The following is a 22,014-nucleotide window of genomic DNA, read 5'->3' as shown; positions in this document are numbered from 1 at the left end:
GCTCTACCAATCAGTGCAATAGGAGCAGCTTCCGCTAGAGCCGTGGTCGGCAAACTGCGGCTCGCAAGCCATATGCGGCTCTTTGGCCCCTTGAGTGTGGCTCTTCCACAAAATACACGGCCTGGCCGAGTCTATTGTGAAGAAGTGGCATTAGAAGAAGTTTAAGTTTAAAAAATTTGGCTCTCAGAAGAAATTTCAATCGTTGTACTGTTGATATTTGGCTCTGTTGTCTAATGAGTTTGCCGACCGCTGAGCTAGAGAAATTACTCACTGGTTGCTGAGAGCAATCCTTCTTGCAAGGTACCACCCCAGGGGGCACTTTGTGCCAGTTCCCCCAGATGCCCAAAGGAAATCGCTCAGTGACGGTCCCCTTTATATCCTTTTTCCATTTATATGCCCATCTACCCTGGGAGCATTTGACATACACAGCACCACCGCCCCCCACATAATTAAATTAAAAGGTGTAAGGAACAGAATAAAATAGGCAAGGCAAGTAAACAAAGTGGGTGTTGCAAAAGCACGAGATTTCTCGGCCTCCTCAACTCCAGAGGCTTGTTCAGCCCACAGACAAGCACCGCCATGGTTCTTGCTGCTTCGATTCTTGCTGCTTCCTTGGCTAAAACCTACCCCTGAAGTCCACTCACTCGCTGACCCTGATCTTCTGTAGGTTCTGTGCCAGGCCCATCCCTATGACACTCTGCCGCTCATTTCTTCTTCAGGGCCAATCTTAGATCATTCATTCACTCACATTTATGACATGTTTATTAAGCATCTGCTACAAGCCCGCAGTGGGCTTAGTTTGGGGGATACCAGTCGATTGGGCATCATGGACAAGCTAAGCATGAGTTTTACTAAGGGATGTAAACAAGTAGGCAAGAGTGACATGGGTAACAAGTACGTTGATAGAAGTAACACAGGAGGTATGGGAGCATAGAGGAGAGAAAGGAGGAAAGCTACTCCTTTGAAGAGGAGTAGAAAAATCTCTCTGCCTCTGCTGGCCATCTTCTAGGTGTTTCCTTGGCCTTTTCTACCTTTTCCTGTGTCTGAAGAGCCACAGGCCACAAACCGTCAGTACCCATCCGGTCTGCTGTCAGCTACAGAGCCAGTCAGAAGTCATCAGTTTCTTACCTTTCTTGTCTGGCAAGTCCCTGCTCTGCATCGTTTGACCAAATGAAGCCTCACTCCCAGCCTCCTCTGCCCACCCCCAGAGCATCCAAGCAGTGGTTTCCTGTTTGTAGGATCACAGGGCTACTGCCTCAGCGGCACGAAGATCTAGGGTCATTTTCCCAGGAGTGATGATGATGCCTCCTGCTCCTGGTGACATATCTAGGTTAAGGGCTTAGGAGGAGAGCTTTGTGGCTGTGGGGAAAACTCTCTGTGAGCACTAAAGAGCCTACCGGGAATAAAACCGGCTCCCAGGCTCTGTTAGACCTGAGTCTCACTAGACCGTACAGGGTAGAACAATGTTAAATCAGTGATTCAAATTAGGAGATTGGCATGCACTTCCAAGCCCACGACCTGACATGCCTGCTAGAATTATAATGATAGAAGCTGTAATCTTCAGCACTCATTACAATTGATTGCCTACACCAAGCAGGAAAAAAAGCATTAATAAAATCTTTTTGATGGTTCTGGAGAGGGGAGGAGATTTTTCAAGATGCACAGTGTATTCTTTGTGATTCTTACCCACCCCGTGTCAAAAGCAGTGAACTAGGAGTCACACCTGTGTTGTATTCTAGGGACCAACTCTCTTCCTTTTATAGAATCATTATGTTGCTGAGTCACCCAGTGGTCAGCCATTGGCTTGAGACTTATCAGGTGTTGGTGTTATTTCTTCTTCCACACAGATCTCAGAGGCAAACTGCCTGTCCCTCTTTGACTGAGGCCTCATCTGATAAGCAAACACAATAGAATTGGCTGAATGAAAATCTCACACCAGGGCCTGAGTCATCTTAGGTAAGGGCCCCAGCAATTGGTCCAGGTGCTTCTTTCTCCATAGCAGTGCTGAGAGTATCCTCAGAATTCTCCCACTTGTCTCTCTAGAACTCAGAATTATTATTATTTTATAGATAATTTTTATATTTCCCAAATAACATGTTCCTTATAGAACAGTAGATAATAAATAAAATCCAAAACATAAAATTAAAATAATCCATCATTCTGCCCTGGCTGGTGTTGCTAAGGGTCATGGGTTTGATTCCTGGTTAAGGGCACATGCCTGGATTGCAGTTTTGATCCCTGGCCCCAGTTGGGGCATGTGTGGAAGGCAACCAATTGATATGTCTCTCTCACATGGATGTTCTCTGTATCTCTCCCTCCCACTCCATCCCTCTTAAAAAATCCTCTTGCATTGTACTACCCCAGGGTGCACTTGGTACCAATCCCCCCTCTCTTAAAAAATCAAAAGAAAATATATCTTCAGATGAGAATTAACAAAAAACAAAATAAAAAACCCCATAATTGCAGCATCCTTAGATTGCAAACATGCTTGTTGATATGCATTCTCTGGACTTTTCAGTACGTGTAGTATATGCATTGTGGTGAGTGTGGGCGTGTGTGCTAAGGTTTGACTGACTACTATACATGTTGCTTGATGATTTATTATTTTTTCCGTTAATTACTCATTATGAACTCTTATATTATTACATGTTCTATATGTTTTAATGGATGTAATTCATTAAATATACAGAGATTTAATTAAACCTTTCAAAGTGGGATATTTAGAATTTCCAATTTTCATAAGGCTATGATAAACATTTCTCACAGGAAAGTCTTTGCAAATACTCTCAAAATGTTTATTTTTGGGAACATGTTTCTGGGTCAAGGCCAACTTGGATGTCTTAGTCCATTCGGGCTGCTATAACAAACAGCATAGTTTGGGTGGCTTATAAACAACAGACATTTATTTCTCACAGTTCTGGAGGCCAAAAGTTTGATATGGGGGTGCCAGCACGGTTGGGTCTAGTGAGAATCTTTTTTCTGAGTCGCAGACTGCCAACTTCTCATTGAACTTTGCATCGCAGAGTGCAGAGGGCAGAAGCCTCTCTCCTGACTCTTACAAGGGCACGTATCCCATTCATGATCGTCTTTAATCCTAATGCCTCCCAAAGGCCCCTGAGTATCATCACGTTGTGGGCAGTTTTGACATGAACTTGGGGAGGAAACAAACATTCAGTCCATAACTTTGGGCAACCTTCAAGAACAGACAGGTTCATAGAATCATAGATTTCTCCTTGAGAGGAAACAGTGGTGCCCTGTTTGTTGAAATGTAAATTAATAGCAATACAATCTAACTCAATGTTTACTTTCGCTCTTGACTATCCCTGTCAGTCTATTCATGCTTGAAAAGCTCCAGAGATGGGTAATCACTCTGTTTATATAGCTCCTTATAACCCACAAATGGTTTCACATACATTATTTTATTTTAGACCAAGAATAACCTATGGAGTAGAACTGATAATGTTTTTTTTCCCTCTTTTTTTCTTTTCTAAAGATGAGATGATATTGAATCCAAGTACTCATCTTACACCATTGCTCTAATTCTTTGGTTGTGTATAGACAGAGCAAATCTATTCCTTTGTTCACCAATGAGTCCCTCCTGGTGTCTTTCAGGAGGAAAGATAAATACATTTGAACTGGGACGGAGGGAGTATGAACTGGAGGCCATGAGATCCAGAGCATGAAGAAATGGGCTGTGGTGTAGCCCAGTGGGACTGCTTATGTGTTCGGTGAAGTCGTGCCTAAAGGAATGAGAGAAATGGCAATGACAGTGAAAGGCCTCCGGAAATACACCTGGCAGTGCCAATTGTCATTGTTTGGTTGGTGGCAGGCCTATTTCTGACTTTTGGCTAGACACAGGTGTACTTTCATGTCATCTTTTTTAAAAAATTGATTTTAGAGAGAGGAGGGAGAAAGGGGCAGGAAAGAGAGAGAGAGAGAGACAGAGAGAGAGACAGAGAGAGAGAGAGAGAGAGAGAGACAGAGAGAGAGAGAGAGATCCACTGATTGTCTGTCACACATGTCCAGTACGGGGATGGAACCGGCATGCCGGGTATGTGCCCTGACTGGGAATCAAACCTGCCACCTTTTGGGGTGGGAGGCAGCTGAGCCTCACTGGCCAGGGCTCATTTCATCTTATTGTGCTCATTTCATCTTATTGTATTCTTGTTATTAAAGTATCAAGAAAACGAACACACAAAGATAGATCACTCTGGAGTGGAGTTAATCTAGATGTATTTATTTCCCTATTGTTTTTGATGTTTTGCCCACTTTTCCTTCATTTGAAGTTGCTTCTCTGATGTTGGAGAGAGAACATTTGCTTGATGATCTCAACCAGAAAGCTATCAAAGAGGCAGCATTTTCCCGGCACTGTAGAGGGCAAAGCAAAGGGCAGCCAACTGTCTGGGAAACCGCTTAGGTTGAAGGAAGGGTGAAGCGGGCGCCCTCTTGTGGAATTCTGTTCATTGTCTAATCTGCCTGGCAACCAGCTTTTATAGGTCTTTAAGCCAATGGCTAATTATTGCCCCTGGTGAATTTGTGTTTGTGGGTATTCTTGCAAGACAATTCCGAGTACAATTCCTGGACATTTTCAAAATGCACCAAGAATTTATAAACTCAAATCAATGTGCAGTTCAAAAGGTCACATTATTATTATTATTTTTTAGAGAGCCAAATTGATTGTGAATTGTCTCCCAAACTGGCATGTTGGATGATTATGGCATTTTTATATTTTGGCATAAAACCTTACAAAATATGGTTTTGCAATTAGACTTTTTTAAAAAACTGCCTTTCCCACCTGGGTAAGATTTAAGCAAAACCCAGGCAGTTTGGGGCTATTTTTAGTCCTGATTAATTATTAGGCCAAGATAATACCAAGTTCAGCAGCTTATTGGGAGGAGACACGACAGCTGGGCTCTCAGGAGAGCCCCAGGTCAAAGCCGACATCCTTACAACAAAATGGTCGGTGTTTTCCCCACCTCCGGGGAGCGCGCAGGGCGGCACCTTCTGTGACACGGGTGTCCCCTAGCCAGCCTGGAGCCAGCGAGTGAGGAGGAACTGCTGATTCAGGGGCCTGCAGACATGGTTGATCTCACCACAGTGAAAATAGGTCACTAATGACAGGTGGCGAAAAGCCAAAAAACTGTGGCCAGGAGCTCTGAACCGTCTGCTGGTGGCAAGACCCATTTCACTAGAACTCCAGAAAGAAAGCGATCTGCTTGAACTTATTTAGAACAACTTCAGGCTTGCAACTCACATGCTCAGATTCCGATCTCTTCCCTGCTGGCCTTTATTTTTTTTAACCATTCAAGTTGTTTATTGTTTCAGTTTATCCAGTTTCCATTCCCACGCACTGAAATAACTCTGCAGCTCCTGCTTCTTCTTTTTCTTTTCTTTTTTTTTTTTTTTAAAACAGTCCAGCTGATAGGATTCTTCTCCCCCCAACCATGTCCCCGCCCCCTCCCTCCATGCCCCAAGTGGCAGGGAGCAGAAGGGAGACAAGGCCAGGGTGACATAAACCTCTCTGATTCCTTATATGTTGACACTGAGATGGTTCTGATCAGCTTAGAAAATACCACACTGATCTTCATGAAGCCACCCATGTCTATGACTCCAGAAAGTATCTGGCATTATTATTCTACACTAATAAAAGCGAAATATGCAAATTGACCACCACTTCACACTGCCACCAGCCAATCAGGAGTGAGTATGCAATTAACCTCATCACCTCCATGGAGACTGACAGCAGGGAAGAGGCAGCTCCCAGCACGGCCTGCTTGGCTGTCCCATGGTGTGGAGCAGGCAGGCCCTGCAGAGAGCAGAGAACCATGGGGAGTGGGCCTAAGCCATCAGTAAGACATTCCCCTGAGGATCCTGGATTGGAAGGGTGTAGGTCAGGCTGAGGGACCCCGCTCTCGCAACCCCTGTGCATGAAATTTGTGCACCAGTCCTCTAGTTACGTGATAAAATAGTATATTACTTCATTTTGGACAGTGTGGCTCCAGATTGGCATTTCTTATCATTCTCAGTAGTTCCCTGAGAAGAGAAGGGGAATTGTGGAGAGGAAGGCTGGGAATTGCTAGCGGGTCCTCCCTTCAGGCCTGGGGTATCTCAGTGTAGAGCTTAGACCAGAGATTCCCAAGTGAAAATGAACTTCTCTCACAGGGCCTGGTAAAACCCAGACTGCTGGCCTCCACCTCCGGAGTGGGTTTGTAAGAGGGCCCAACATGGTGCATTTCCAAGCAGTGCACAGGTAACCAAATTTTGAGAAACAATGGCTTAGGCAGGTCATCAGTGGCCTCAGTACTGTCCCCACAGAAGCATATTCCATGTCCCAGAGCTTCTTCCACTGGACTGTGAGCAGCTGAAGGGCAGGGATGATGTCTCACTCATCTTTGAATCTCCAGACTCCAGCATAGTGCCTGACACTGAGAAATTATTCCTTAAATGGTTGTTGAATTAATTAATTAATGACTGAATCCTATCAGCTGATCTTAAAACAGAAGCAGGTTTTTCTGAAGGCCTGGGATTATCTTAAATGGAATATTGGTCTCACTGAATGCAAATGATCCAATCACTGAAATGACTATTAAAAAAACACATGGATAAGAGGAAGTTAGACAACATACTCTTCTCAGTCCTGCTCAGGTTGAACATGAAGAGTTGGGGTTTAGGGAGAGGCTGGGCAGACGAAAGATGGGCCCATCACATTTGACAAGGTGTTTCACCCCTAATTTGTAGTAAGGGCCAGAACCCTTGCACAACTAGTAAGCAGGAGGCCTCAGGAATTCCCCCTTTCTTCCCTGCACTGAATCTCCCAGGGGAGGGTAGGAAATGGTGCTTATAGCAGAGAAGGGTTTTCAGTGTGGTTTGTGTTCCCACACATACTGGGAACAAGTGTGTAGCTCCTGGAGATTAGCTCCCAGGACTCCCCACATTTAGATGGGAATCAAGGGGAAAGAGGGTTTAAGTCTGGTTTGGTCACAACCCCCATCCCCCGTGACCTTATTCTAGCTGCCGCAGCTTGTCCTCCCTCATGCCCTACCTCACAATTTGCCTCTATCAATACCATTATGCTGTATGTTTTCTAGCATAGAGCATGCTATCCTCCTGCTTCTAGATTCCAACCAGCCCAAGTCTGGATAACTTGAACTTACCTATGACTTCACTTAGCAGCCACCTTTTACAGAAGTCACTTTAAGTGTCTTTCCTCAGTGTTTTCATAATACTCTATGGATACCTCTATCACTCAGTTATTTATTCATTCAATATTACCTACTAAGAGGTCCAGAGCATGACATTCATGCACTTGGGGGAGTCGTTCTCCCAGTACAAGAGCCCTTGGGGGATGTCTGACTGATGGCTTAGGCTGGCTTCCCATGTTGTTGGTCAGACATCTTTGGTGCTGCTGCGGATGAGGGAGAGGCTCCCACCACCGCCTCTGTGCTCACCAGCTGTGAGCCTGGCGTATGGCTGAACAGCGCTCATCTTGTGGGAGTGCACTGACCCCAAGGGGGCAGCTCCTGCATTGAGTGTCTGTCCCCCTGGTGGTCAGTGTGTATCATAGAAACCAGTTCCACTATTTGGTTAATTTGCATATTAGCCTTTTATTATATAGGATTGAGTTCCTGCTTTGTGCTAGTCACTGGAGATACAAAGATGAATATGACATGCCTCTTGCTTGTCCTTAAGCAGCTCATGGTCTATGAGAGAATACAAATATAGAACAAGTAACTATAATGCAAAGAGTGAGGTCCTAAGTAAGCATTAGGTGCTACGGAAGTACACAGAAAGGGCACTTAACCTTGTCTTAAAGTATTAAGGAGGGTTTTCTAGATAAAGAAACATCCTAGTAAAGATCTAAATGGATGAGTAGTATTTAGCTAAAGAGATGGGAGAAAAGCATGCCAAGAGAGGAAAAGCATTTGCAAATCATATAGACATATATGTGTATGTGATTGGCTATAGACCATGGATTTGGGGGTTGAGATTAGGTTTTATTCATTCATCTAACCTCAACTCATAGCACAGTACCTGGCATACAGTAGACATCCAAGGAAATACTTATGAATGAGTGAATGAATGAATTAACCTCAAATGGCTGGGGAGGGTGGCAATAACCATAGAAGGTGAGGATTCTTAGAAAATGAATATTTGTTGGCTCAGTGGCTCTCTATTTTACTTTCTTGCTTACTCCTTCCTGTGTGTATATCAATGGGTTAGCAGACATGAAAATTGCATGGGCTTAATCTTACCATTTGCAACAGCATGGATGGATCTAGATGGTGTTATGCTAAGTCGGTGGTCAGCAAACTGCGGCTCTCGAGCCGCATGCGGCTTGCGAGCTGCGGTTTGCTGCTCTGTTGACTAATGAGTTTGCCAACCACTGTGCTAAGTAAAGAAAGTCAGACAGAGAAAGACAAATATCATATGATTTCACTTATATGTGGAATCTAAAGAACAAAATAAGCAAATAAACACACAGAAACAGACTCAAGCTGCAGAGAATGGACTGATGGTTGCCAGAGCGGAGGGGGTTGGGAAATGAAGAAGTACAAATGGGTAATTACAAAATAGTCATGGGGATGTGAAGTACAGCATAGGGAATATAGCCAATAATATTGTAATAATTATGTAAAAAGCTGCATGGGCTCAGTGTGCAGGTGCATTTTATGTCCTGGGTATGATTGTTGATACAGTTTCCATGTAGCAGCTAAATGATCTAACCCAATGCTTTGAAAACAAATGTGCAGTTTCTCAAAAAAAGATTGATGTAAACAATGTTAGCACTGATCATGCATTTTAACACTACTTGAAATCTAGAAAAATCATAATGTGTTTTCAGAATCAGACCTCTTTATTTTTTCATGATTAGACAAATGCTGATTTTTATTGGTGGTGGTGCTATTGTAGTTGCCTCCCAAGGTGTGTTCTGCCATTAATGGAACAGCAAGGTGTGTCCACAGGCCCACACATCTGCCTACACACTGTCAGTGAGCTCTGAATTTCTGAATCACCTTGGGAAAATGGGAAGTGGTTAACTCAAAGCAACGAGGTGATTTACACTCGCTGAATGAATAATGATTGCAGTGCTCATGCCTAAGAAATGTGCAGAGGAGTTCATGCAAGAAGCAAAGAACACTCCTGTGTTCTCACAAATTGCTTTAGTTCCAGAAGCCCTACCTTAAAGAGTTGGGAATTCAAAGGAGGCAAGAAGCAGCTAGTGGGAGAATTTGAACGACTTGGTTGGAGAGTCCATCCTCTTCAGCGGCATGACTTTGTGGCTTGACACCTATCTGCAGACAAATGCTCAGCACAGGCTCATGGTTTACCATGCATGGCTCACCAGGGTTCTTTGCAACTATGGGTGTCTGTAGAATCATCTGCAGAACTTTGAAATATAGCTTCACCCCAAAAGTTTGGTTTAATTGGTGTGGGATAGAACCCAGGCATCGGCATTAATTTAAAGTTCTAGGTGATTCTATTTAAAAGCCAGGATTGTGACTAATTGAGCTAGGATAGTGATTTTTAACTGGTGTGCTGCAAGAAGTTTTAAAACATGCAATACCTGACTATTTAGTCAGGGGCACTGACCTCTCTTCCTTTAGATTGTCAAATAAAAATTGACAATAGCCAACACGACAATAGCTGTCTGGTGTGAATAAGTCAAAATTGTACTTCTTTTGGTCAGTCTGGCAAAAAAATGTATATTTTGTTGTGCTGCAGAATTTTAGTAATCAGTTTATGTGTGCCATGAGATGAAAAGGTTAAAAATCACTGATCTAGTACAGTGGTCAGCAAACCGTGAGCCACATGCAGCTCTTTGGCCCCTTGAGTGTGGCTCTTCCACAAAATACCACATGCGGGCGCACACGTACAGTGTGATTGAAACTTCATGGCCCATGAGCAGAAGTCGGTTTTTGGCCTGGGCCAATCTATTTTGAAGAAGTGGTTCTAATGCCGAGCCACACTCAAGGGGCTGAAGAGCCGCTTGTGGCTCAAGAGCCACTGTTTGCCTAATCTTCTAGATCAGTAGATTAGGAGGGCCTCACGCCCGCTTGGGAGTGGATCCTTGATTTCAAGTTGTTCTTTTCCAGGATCTCTCGGGGACAGGGACATGGAAGGGAGAAAAAGCAATGAGGAGCAATTAAGAGTTTGGTATGATTCTTTAAAACCCCAGGTTGGAGAAGCTTTAGGAAACATGGGTTATGTGCCCTGAGATTAGTATTATTAGCCTCAGAATCAGAAGGAGGTTATGAGAAATGAAGAGTCATGATGGGACAATGGTTTTCAAGGAAGACGCTTCTAGGACGTCTTGGAGTGTGTTTGGCAAGAAACTCACTGATCAGTGAAATCAGAGGGAAATGGAAGATAAGTACTGGGCCAGGGGGGTGGGAACTGGGAAACCAGATATCAGGGAATTAACTGTTATAGTACCTACCTGAAGAACAACGGAGGCCTCTCAGTGACTCCCAGGAGAAAGCAAGAAGAGTTCCAGAGAGAGTGCTCATGAGTATGATGGTAACGTAAGTTTTAAGATTTTTGTTTAGATAACTAAATATATTTTCAAAATTTATTATTTTAAGCATCACCAAAACTGTGAGGGTGAAACTTGTAAGCAGAACACCCCACCAGAGGTCTGCCCCCTAGTTACAGATTCCCAGGAGGTGTAAAGCTCTTTGCCATGCATATATTCCATCCAAAGCTCTTCAAGGCTCTCAGATGATACTAGAGTGCTCTTGGGGATAAGTGTCACTGAGGAGAACATTCCAGCAACCATTTTAACACCACACCATTAAGTAGTTCTAGTTTGTGCCAGTCTCGATGCCCAATTCAAATTCAATAAAGAAAACCTGGGTCTAGTCCTGCCAGAGGTCCTGGGTTTCTTTCCTTGACCACCCGACCGATTCTGAGCTTCCCTTTGGTTCCTTCCTGTTGGAGCAGTTACATTTACTAGGCCACAGAGCTGAGAGCCACAATTGGTTCCATCTTGGAAAGTCCCGAGCTCCCTGGAATAAAAGATGCTGTACCCTATAAACTCTGGGATCCTAGGACTCTGCCCCCTTCAAGAGACTCAGCATCTTGCAGGTGAAGCTGCAAGATAGAACATCAGTCCTGCAAATAGAATAAACCAAGATCACCACCCACTACTGCCTTGACACATCTGGCTTGGCATTGGTGAGCCCATATCTGGATAGAAACTTGACTGCACAGTCCCGTGGCTGCTGGAACTCCTGAAGACTGGCTAGAGAGTCTACATTATCACCCCCCTCCCCAACAGAAGGTAGTGTCTGCCTTCAGGTCCAAACTGACTGCAGACACCAGGTACCGAAGGCTTTTTACCAGCCTCTCCCCTGCACATCTGGCCCCTTCCATTTTTCATTCTTGCACCATCTCAGAGGTGTGTTCTGGTGGTGATTGAAGGCGTATCCTTCTGACTCTCTCCCAGCCCCTCCTTCCCCCCACCAGTACTGGAGCTTCCTGGAATAGCTTTGGCTGGCAGTAACTTGTAGCTTTAGCAATGAGTAACCTGCATCTCCAATTGGTGGGTCTAATGCATGAATCTCATTTTCAAAACTTTTACATACAGAAAAGTTGGCATATGAATTTTCAAAGGCTCAGTATTCCTGTGTTACCAGCACCCAGATCAAAAAGCATAATATTCTCAGAAGCACCACTCATGTTTCTTTCTGGTCACTCTAGACTTCCAGAAGCATGGATTAGTTTTACCTGTTTATAATCTTATTAGAGGCCCAGTGCACAAATTTGTGCATGGGTGGGGTCCCTTGACCGGCCTGGCTGGTGATTGAGGCCTGGGGCAGGGGGCACTGGCTAGCATGGGAGAAGGGCTGTTGGAGGTTGACTGGCTGGCTCCCTCTCCCGTGATTAGGAACATGGTGGGGAGTGGCTAGCTGGGGGGAGGAACCAAGGGTGGTTGGCCAGCCATGGGAGGTTGGCTACCGGAGCACACTGACCATCAGGGGGCAGCTTCTGTTTTGAGTGTCTTCCCCCTGGTGGTCAGTGTGCATCACAATGACTGGTCGTTCTGGTCATTTGGTTGTAATGGTTGTTTAAGCTTTTATATATATACTAGAGGCCTGGTGCATGAAATTTGTGCATGGAGGGAGGGCTGTCCCTCAGCCCAGCCTGCACCTTCTCCAATCTAGGACCCCTCAAGGGATGTCCTACTGCCCGTTTAGGCCAGATCACAATCCAGGACTGCTAGCTCCAAACTGCTCGCCTGCCTGCCTTCCTGATTGCCCCTAACTACTTCTGCCTGCCAGCCTGATCACACCCTAACCACTCTTCTGCCAACCTGATTGATGCCTAATTGCTCCCCTGCCATCCTGGTCACCCCTAACTGCCCTCCCCTTCAGGCTTAATTGCCCCCAACTGCACTCCTTTGCAGGCCTGGTCCCTCCCAACTGCCCTCCCCTGCTGGTCATCTTGTGGTGGCCATCTTGTGTCCACATAGGGGCAGGATCTTTGACCACATGAGGGCAGGCATATTGTGTGTTCGAGTGATGGTCAATCTGCATATTACTCTTTTATTAGAGCATGGGTGGGAGCCAGTTGGTTTGCCCTGAAAGGTGTCCTGGAATCAGGGTGGGGGTTCCCTTGAGGTGTGGGGTGGCCTGGGTGAGGGGCCTGCAGTGGTTTTCAGGCTGACCACATCCCCGGGTGACCCTAGCAGAGGCCCTGGTATCTGGAATTAGTGTATCTTCTCCACTTGAAACTTTGTAGCTTGGAGTGGAGCCAATCATCGTGCTTGCTCCATGGCTGCAGCCATTTCTGTTGGAATTTGTTTACCTTCTATATTTGAAACTTTGTAGTCTGGATTGGAGGCTTGGGCCGGCCAGGGAGTGTGGAAAGCTTTGCTTCTTCCATTGCCAGGGGCAACCCTAGCCTCCCACTCTTTCCAGCTCAGTGGCTGTCGCCATTTCTGTTTGGATTTGTTTACCTTCTAAAATTGAAACTTTGTAGCCTTGAGTGGAGGCCTAGGCTGGCAAAGGCAGGAGGAAAGCTTGGCTTCCTCTGTTGCCTGGGAAACCCAAGCCTCCCTTCTGCTCTCTGTGGCTGCAGCCATCTTGGTTGGGTTTATTTGCATACTCACTCTGATTGGCTGGTGGGTGTGGCTGGTGGGTGTAGCAGAGGTATGGCCAATTTGCATATTACTATTTTTTAGATAGGATACACTGAGTGGCCTGATTATTATGATCTCTGAATGCATAATAATCAGGCCACTCAGTGTATATCCTATATAATAAAAGGCTAATATACAAATTGTCCCTTCTACCAGGAGTTCGACCAGCAGGCAGGCTGGCCAACTGCCCATGTCCTCTTCCCCTGGCCAGGCTGGCTGGACCCCACCCATGCATGAATTCATGCATGGGGCCTCTAACATATAAATATATTGAGTGGCCAGATTATTATCAGATTATTATGCGTTCAGAGATCATAATTATCTGGCCACTCAGTGCAGATATAAAGGGCAGCATACACTACAACTCTTTTATGTCTGACTTTTTGCTCAACATTATATTAGTGCAATTCATCCATATCATTGCATAGGATTGTAGATTATGCATTTCATGTATCGTGTAGTATTTTATTAAGTGAACATTTCATATTTTCAAAAATCCATTTTACCATTTTTTGGGGGAACTTCCAGATTTTGGCCATTACAAATAGTAGTACTATAAGTGCTGTGTTACCTGTATTCTGAGTGGACATATGTAGGCGTTTCTGTTGGATCTTTGTAGATGTGGACATGCTGGATTATAGGGATGCATTTGCTCTATGTTCCTGCCTTCACAACCTCATCATACATTTTCTGTACGTTCATTTTAGCCACCCTGGTATATTACTGTGGTTTTAAATGACATTTCATTCTATGTCAACCTCAGGTATGAAGTTAGGGCATCTAATGAAAGAAGTCACTGTAGACATATGCTTGTTTTCACTGTAGACATATGCAGCCTTTCACCCAACTTTGAAACGACTTGTTTAAAGAGCCTCACTTGAAAATCCAAAATTCTTCAGGCAGCTACATGCTAAGGGAACATTAACATTATCAGGCCTAGTCACATCTCAAAGGATCATGCAAATGACATTGTGTATAGGTACGCTCATTTGTTCGTTCACCGACAAACGGTTGTGGAGACCTATCTACACCGGGCAATGATCCAGATGTTGAGAACATATCAGAGGACAAACAGAAAATAGATTCTCATGCAGGTCATATTCAAGGGTGGGGAGATAAACAATAAAAAAGTAAATAAAACAGCTTATCAGACAGTGGTTAGTGTTATGGAGAACAACAAAGCAAGAAAGTGTAAGGAGTGCTGGCACAGATTTAAATAGAATGTTCAGGGATGGCCTCACCAACAGTGACTCAAGAACAAGCAACGTGGGTGCTGGGGGATGAACATTCCTGGGAGATCAGCATGTGCAAATGCCCTGAGGTGGAAGCACATTTGAGGAGCAGCAAAGAGGCTGTTGGAAACAGGGAGAACAAGACATGATGGAGTGCAAAGAAGGAGCAGGTTGTGTTGGGCTAATATGCAAGTCTGAGTACCCTGACTTTTCTTCAGCTCTGAGGGAAATATCTTCAAAGCTGCTATGATCCCACCTCTCTGCAGTCTCGGTATCACATCCTCCTTTCATCTCTGACCACTTGGATCTTCCCCCTCAGCCTTGTATGGGTCAGGTTAGTGTCCTTCTCCCTCATGTCTTGTCTAGTTATTTAGAGGCCATTTTGGTGATGCTACAGAAGGTAGAGGGCCTGGATGGAGTTTGAGGATATTAATTTTTCTATGATACAGTGAATAATGCTAGGGTTCACATATTACTGAGAGAATCCCCAAGTGATAAATCCCATTGGGCCTGGGTAGCATGTGATTATCAACAGACACCCATCAAACAAAATAAAAAAAAAAATAAAACAACATGGAGGTATCAATTTTCCTCTTTCAAATATAAAAAAATATTAAAAAGGCTTATTTCCCATCTGCATCATAGAAAACCAAACCCTACCTTCAAAGTCCCTAACCCAGATCAGTATCTCTTGGGGCAACTCTAAAAGGGATCCAATATATGCTGTTGATTCAAAATATATCTGTAACTTTTCCGAAAGGGATTAAGGAAGAAGTGCTCTTGATATCAGAATACACTAAGCAAAAGAGAAAAATTCAGAAAAGAAAAGTAATAGTACATGAAGCAGGGAGTGTTCATCAATAAATGGTATTGGAAAAATCTGGCTAACCACTGAGGGAAAAAGTAGACATTTACTCTATAAACAAAACCAAAATTAATTACCATAAAAATGCTAGAAGAAAATATGAGTGATTTTTTTTAACAAAACACACACACACATATATATATATATATATATACATATATATATATATATATATATATATATATATGGAGACTTTTTACATCATCCAGAAAGAAATCTACCATCATCACCTTTGGACATCTGTGTAAACACACTATTAGTATTTTACCTATATTAAGTTATTTAATCCTCACATATAGGTTTTAATATTAAAAATTCCCATTTCCAGATGATAAAGAGGCACAAAGAAGTTAAGTAATTTCCCCAACAAGTGGTAGTGCCAAGATTCAAACCAAACAAGTATAATTTCCAAATTATTAAACTGGAAAGGAAAATATAGAAATATTTAAATACATGAATTAATTATATTAAAAATCATGTAATAGACAAATGATACTGGGAAAAAATCATGTCACATAAATAACAGGTAAAACATTAATAGCCTTTTCAGAACAACTTCTCAAATGTTATTGTCCAGAACACCAGTATCCTGAATGCTGATGAGTATTCTGGAAAAACAAAATTAAAAAAAAAAAAAGTATTTCTTCATTGACTTTAGAGAGGAAGGGAGAGGGATAGAGCGATAGAAACATCAATGATGAGAATCATTGATTGGCTGCCTCCTGTATGCCCCCTACTGGGGATCTAGTCCACAACTCAGGCATGTGCCCTTGGCTGGAATCAAACCTGGGACCCTCAGTCTTCAGGCCAATGCTCTATCCACTGAGCCAAACTGGCTAGGGCAACAAAAAAGTTTTGATGGTCAATTAAGTTTAGGAAATGATGTGTTATATCTGACCATGGAAGTCTTTTTCTTCCCCTCAGCACACCTACTAATATCTCAAAAAGCAATACAGTTCTCTGAAATACAGTCTAAAAAATGTTATCTTTTTATGTAATGAGTTTCTACAGATCAGAAAGGAAAATATAAATACCCCAATAGAAAAATGGGCACAAGAGAGAACAGATAATTCAAAAAGAAAAAAAGTATATTTATTAGCTTGAAAGCATATGCAAGCTTGTTATTAGTCAAAGAAAAATAAAACAACATGGAGGTATTAATTTTCCTCTTTCAAATATAAAAAATATTAAAAAGGCTTATGCTTAATATTTGTGAGAGTTTGAGGGAAAAATGCACTCTTAGAAGTTGTCAGGTTGTGAGGTTGTCAATGAGTACAAGCTTTCTGGATTGAGGTGCAATTTGATAATAAGTATCAAAGGTCTTAAAAATATATCACTTGATCTAGAAAAGTGTATTCATAGGAATTTATCCAAGGAAATAATTGGACAAATAGGCAAGCACAGGGTTTATTGCAGCATCATTCCTATTAACAAAATTGTCTGTCAATGTAAGTTAAAGCACATTTACATACTGCAGTACTGCACATCTTAAAAACAATAATTTTGATCTATTTTTCTCCCATGGAACAATATCTAAAATACATGCAGAAAAAAATCAGATTACTAATAATTGGTAATTATTTTTTTATGAAAAGAAAAAGCAAAAAAGATTAACATCATATACATTAAAGTGTGATTGGTGGTTAGTTTTCTCTAGTGGGATTGGGATACTTTTTTTCACCCTTTATCCCTTTTTATATTGATTACTTATTACTATGGAAATAAAAATGGTTATTACCATTTTGAAACATGACATTTTTATTACTTTGAAATAGCGAGTCACAGATTTGAAAAATAAGAGGATTTCATTCTTTAACAGATATTAGTTCTTTATTATGCTAGTAAACTCAGCCTCAGTCTAATAAGCTAAACTCAAAGGGAGGGTAAGTAGGACTCACGAGGCAGAAGAAAATGAAGCTTACAAAAACCCGGAGTCTGCAGAAATAATAGACCTTTATAAAAGGGATGTGGAGAAAAGAGGGAATTAAACTTCACTTGATTTAACTGCTGCGTTGAATCATTGGCTTGTCAGGGGAAAACCTGGACAGCCGACTGTTCTTCTTGAATCAGGTAGAAAATCAAGAGAATGCCAAACAGTGCTGGGCAAATGGACAGGGCAAGCCACCCTCTATCAGTTTCTGAAGGGACTCGCAGCTCCTTGTTCCTGAATTCGTGGAACAGGATCTGGGCCAACTCCTTCCCTTTCTGACTAGCCCAAAATGAATTTCTTATGCAAAATCTGGACCAGTTCCAGCACACCCAATGCTCAAGGTTGTCAGCCAGCTGTTGGAAGCTCATGCTTACTAATTTTCTTTCCTCTTAAATGGAGCAAAAATATGTTGCTTTACATACACAGGGAACAATGAATGGAAGGACCTAATTTGCATATATCCTCAACCTTCTAAAATTAGCCTTAGGACCTGGTCAGTCTATTTACCTATTCATTCTGCAGGACTAACCTGTTGAGAAGGGAAGGTGTCTGAGGGAAAACTGCCCTCTTCAATTATGATGTGTAATGGGAATTCCCCAGACAATTCTGGTGGAAAGGATAGGACTTGAATACTAATGAAGAACCTCTCTCCTTTTTGACTCCATCACCATTGGCAAAACTCTCTAAAAGCCCTGGGGACTTCTCAAGGGGATGTCTGTGGAAGGGAGCAGGGGCCTGCTCACTATGGGGACAAGCTGGCAGGACCCCCGTGCTCTTAAGGGAAAGTTAAGACCCAAGACTGCTTGTCTTTGACTAGTTCCTTAAAATATTCTCTCTCTCTCTCTCTCTCTCTCTCTCTCTCTCTCTCTCTCTCTCTCTCTCTCTCTCTCTCTCTCTTAAACATGCTTTATTTATTTATTGTTTAAATATATGTTTTTAATTGATTTTAGAGAGGAAGGGAGAGGGGGAGAGAGATATATAGAAACATCAATGATGAGAGAGAATCACTGATTGGCTGGTTCCTGCATACTCTCTCCTGGGGATTAAGCCTGCAACCCAGGCATGTGCCCTGAGCAGGAACTGAACTGTGATGTCCTGGTTCATAGGTCGATGCTTAACCACTGAGCAACACCAGTTGGGTGGAATATTATTTTTTTATTCTTAAGCTCTCGAGTGATCAAAAAGACACTTCCCTGTATAAATTTGTATTAAATTAACGTATTAGCCAATTTAGGAGCTGGGTCTTAGTAGGTTGATTTTTATTTTACTTAGTGGAGAAACTTTCAAGTTTCAATGGAAACTGTACTTTTCTACATATATTTTAAAAAATAAAATCCATTCTAAAAAGATATATTTTAAAAAGTAGAACATTTGGAGATGTGTATTATCTTCATTCTCTACCATCCAGTCTTAAGAGGTAGTAGTATATTCTAGTGGTTAATTAAAGTCAGAAGCACTGGAGTCTCTGTTTCTTCATCCATACGGTAATATCAGCTCCACTGGGTTGCTGTAAAGATGAAATGAAATAATGTTTGGAAGTACACAGGGCTAGCTTAGCACAGAACTGTTAACAGAGGCCAGCAGTAAGTACCACCAGCACCTGGGGCATAATCCACTTAGCAAGCATCTCCAAAGAATCTTTAGCTATTTAGAAAGGTTGGCATCAGAAACTTAAAAACTTCAAAATATTCTGTCCTTCTAGAAACACTACTGTTTGCTGTGTTATGGGGTAAATTTCCCCACACCAACCCCTGGTCCATTCAGGTACTACCCTGGGGCTGGGTTTTTCCCTTCATTCCTCCCACCTTCTGAGGGTCAAGCTTTATAAGTTCTTAACCACTCCTCAGCTTGCTCACGTTGCATCTGGAAGGAGAAAGTTATGAAGCCCCTATTGACAAAGGGGCCGTCCACAGGGGGCAGTTCAGGTGGGCTCAGCAACTTCTCACATCATGGGGTCATCTGGGGAGGTATATGGGAACTTGACACGGGAGGGCCCTGCCCAGCTCAGAGAAAAACAAGTGAGAGGAAAAGGCAAATGTGCTCTTGGCTTGAGCCAACCAGGCCCCCTACAGGCCTCCTGGTCACTGGTCACCTGCAAATCTTTGTCTGAGGAAATCTCTCTGATCTGCCTGGAGTGGAAATAAAAAATCTGGAAATAACCTTTCCTGTCTCTCAGCCTTCCAGTCATAACAACTCTGATTTTTCTGCAGGCAAAGTAGATACGTCTGCCCACTGGGGGAAAGGTCAGGAAGTGCTGGAAAGCAAGGAAACACAATGATTAATATTTCAAGATCTTATCTTCCACACTTGCAACGAAAGGCTTTTCTTAATTCCGTGTAGTTGTTGGACATGCAAGGAAAATAGAGATAATTGGGGGGGTGGGGGGAGGGTGTTGTGCATTCCTAGGAATTTCTCTGGATGGAAGATATCACATTAGAAAGCCAAAGAGCTCCTGAGGCCCTGAGGTGGGTGGAGGGAGAGAAGTGGTCACAGAGCACTCTTGCTCTCTTCATGTGCTCAGTGTCCCCGGCATTCTTTCATGCTCTGCTCTTTTGCTTCCCTTCTTCTTCCTCCCCAAATCCTGAAGAACCAGGAAATCTCAAAGGCGGAGACAGGATCTGTTTTAAGCAAGACTATGTTTATTAGCAGACGCCATAGCTTTCTCTTTCCAGATGCAGGGTGAGCAAGCTGAGGAGTGGTTAAGAACCGCTATACTTTAAGGCTGGGCCTGTCTCCACATTTTCTCCCTGACTCACGGATTAAAGTAGAATTTTCCAGGAAGGCTTGATCTGGGAGGAATCCTTCTCTTTGGTCTACAAGGTCTCTTTATGCAGTAGGAAAATCCCACCCTGTGAGCATCTGTGGGCAGTCCACTAACCGTCAGACCTAAATTAAAGAGAGCAATGGCATCCCAGCAGAAAGGACCCCGATGGCAATGTGGTTTTCACACTGTGACAAAAGTCTCAGGCTTTTTTTTTTTTTTTTTTTTTTTTTTTTTTTTGATAAAGTGTATAGAGGGACTTGAGTTCTTCATTTTTATTAAATAATAATTTTATTACTATCAAAGGAATTTTGGAGTATGATTTTTTTTCTGAGCAAGTCACTTAACCTCTTTTTTAAAATTTAAATGTTGTTTTTCAATTAAAGTTTTCATATAATTTTATTTTATATTAATTTCAGGTGTATACATAGCTTTTAGACAATCATTTACAAAGTGTTCCCCCCTGATATTTTCAGAACCCATCTGGCACCACACATAATTATTAAAATGTTACTGACTATATTCTCCATGCTGTGTTTTACATCCTTGTGATTATTTGTAACTTCTAATTTGTACATATTCATTTATTTTTGTAAATCCTTACCCAAAGATATTTTTTTATATTGACTTTCAGACAGAATGGAAAGAAGGGAGGAAGGTGGGGGCAGGGGGAGAGAAACATTGACGTGAGAGAGACACAGAGATTGGATATCTCCTGCATATGCCCCAACAGGGGCTGGAGATCGAACGCACAACAGAGATACGTGCCCTTAACCAGGATTTGAACCCATGACCCTTCAGTCCATGGGCTGACACTCGAACCACTAAGAAAACCAGGGCCAATTTGTACTTCCTAATCCCTTCACCTTTTTCACCCAGTCCCACCTCTCTCCTCTCTGTCAACCATCAGTCTATTATCTGTACTTACAGGTCTGTTTCTACTTTGTTTAGTTCTTTATTTTGTTTTTTAGATTCTACATATAAGTGAAACCACATGGTATTTGTCTTTCTCTGTCTGACATGTTGCACTTAGCATAATATCCTTGAGGTTAATCTATGCTGTTGCAAATGGTAAGATTTCATTCTCTTTTACAGGCAAGTAATATTCCATTGTATATATGTACCACAACGTTTTTATCCACTCATCTATTAATAGGCATTTATGTTGCTTTTGCATCTTGACTATTGTAAATAATGCTGTGATGAACATAGGGGTGCATATGTTTTTTGTTTTTTTTTTAATATTGTTTTGAGTTTCTTTGGCTATATACCCATAGAGCATTTTTTTTTTTTTTAGGAACTTCCATACTGTTTTCTATGTCACTTGACCTCTCAGTTTCCCATCTAATAAATGAATGACTGTATAAGTTTTGACATACTTTCTAGCATTTATACTATTCTTTTAAGAAATATTGTCAAGTGGTTAAAAACCTTATGTTGGGTGTTATAGGCATAATTTTTCCAGCTGACTAAATTTTAACTGTTATGGTATTTCTTGTTCATTTCCTAGTTAATAGTGAGTGTATGTCTTAAATGTTAGACCTACTTGAATAGCTTTTTGAGTGTCTGACATTTACAAGAAAATCTGAGAGTTTACTCCCCAAAATGCTGCCATAGGGACAAAATACTAAGATAGAATTGAAGATCAGAACCCAGTAATGATGATTGAATTTAATGTCTTCATTACTTAGGAACAGAATAGAAAATCTTAAAAGAAAACATGGTGGGGGATGGGGTGGCAGGTATGAGATTTATGAGAACCTTTGAGTAACCAAGACTTTTTAAACTATGGGGAGTGAGTGAGCCTGAGCCGGAGATGGCAAGGCATCCTCTTCATTTCCCAGCCACTCCCACAGGGCTATTTCTGTAGACATGCAATCACTATGGTTGGAGAATAAGTGGGAGAGAACAGCATGCTTTGGTATTTTTGAAGTAAATACTTAAAAACAAACAAACAAGGTTTCTGAAAGGGAGGCCATTATTTATTTTGCTTGGCTGTTCTTCCCATTCAGCAAAACTTGTCAAGAGAATCTACTACTGCCCCGTTTCTTCAGGTCACTCAGAATCAAAGGCCAGGTTGGAGAT

Source organism: Pipistrellus hanaki (assembly GCF_964339955.1).
Source record: "Pipistrellus hanaki genome assembly, chromosome: 3".
In the NCBI taxonomy this organism is placed as follows: Eukaryota; Metazoa; Chordata; class Mammalia; order Chiroptera; family Vespertilionidae; genus Pipistrellus; species Pipistrellus hanaki.
This window is presented reverse-complemented; position numbering follows the sequence as displayed.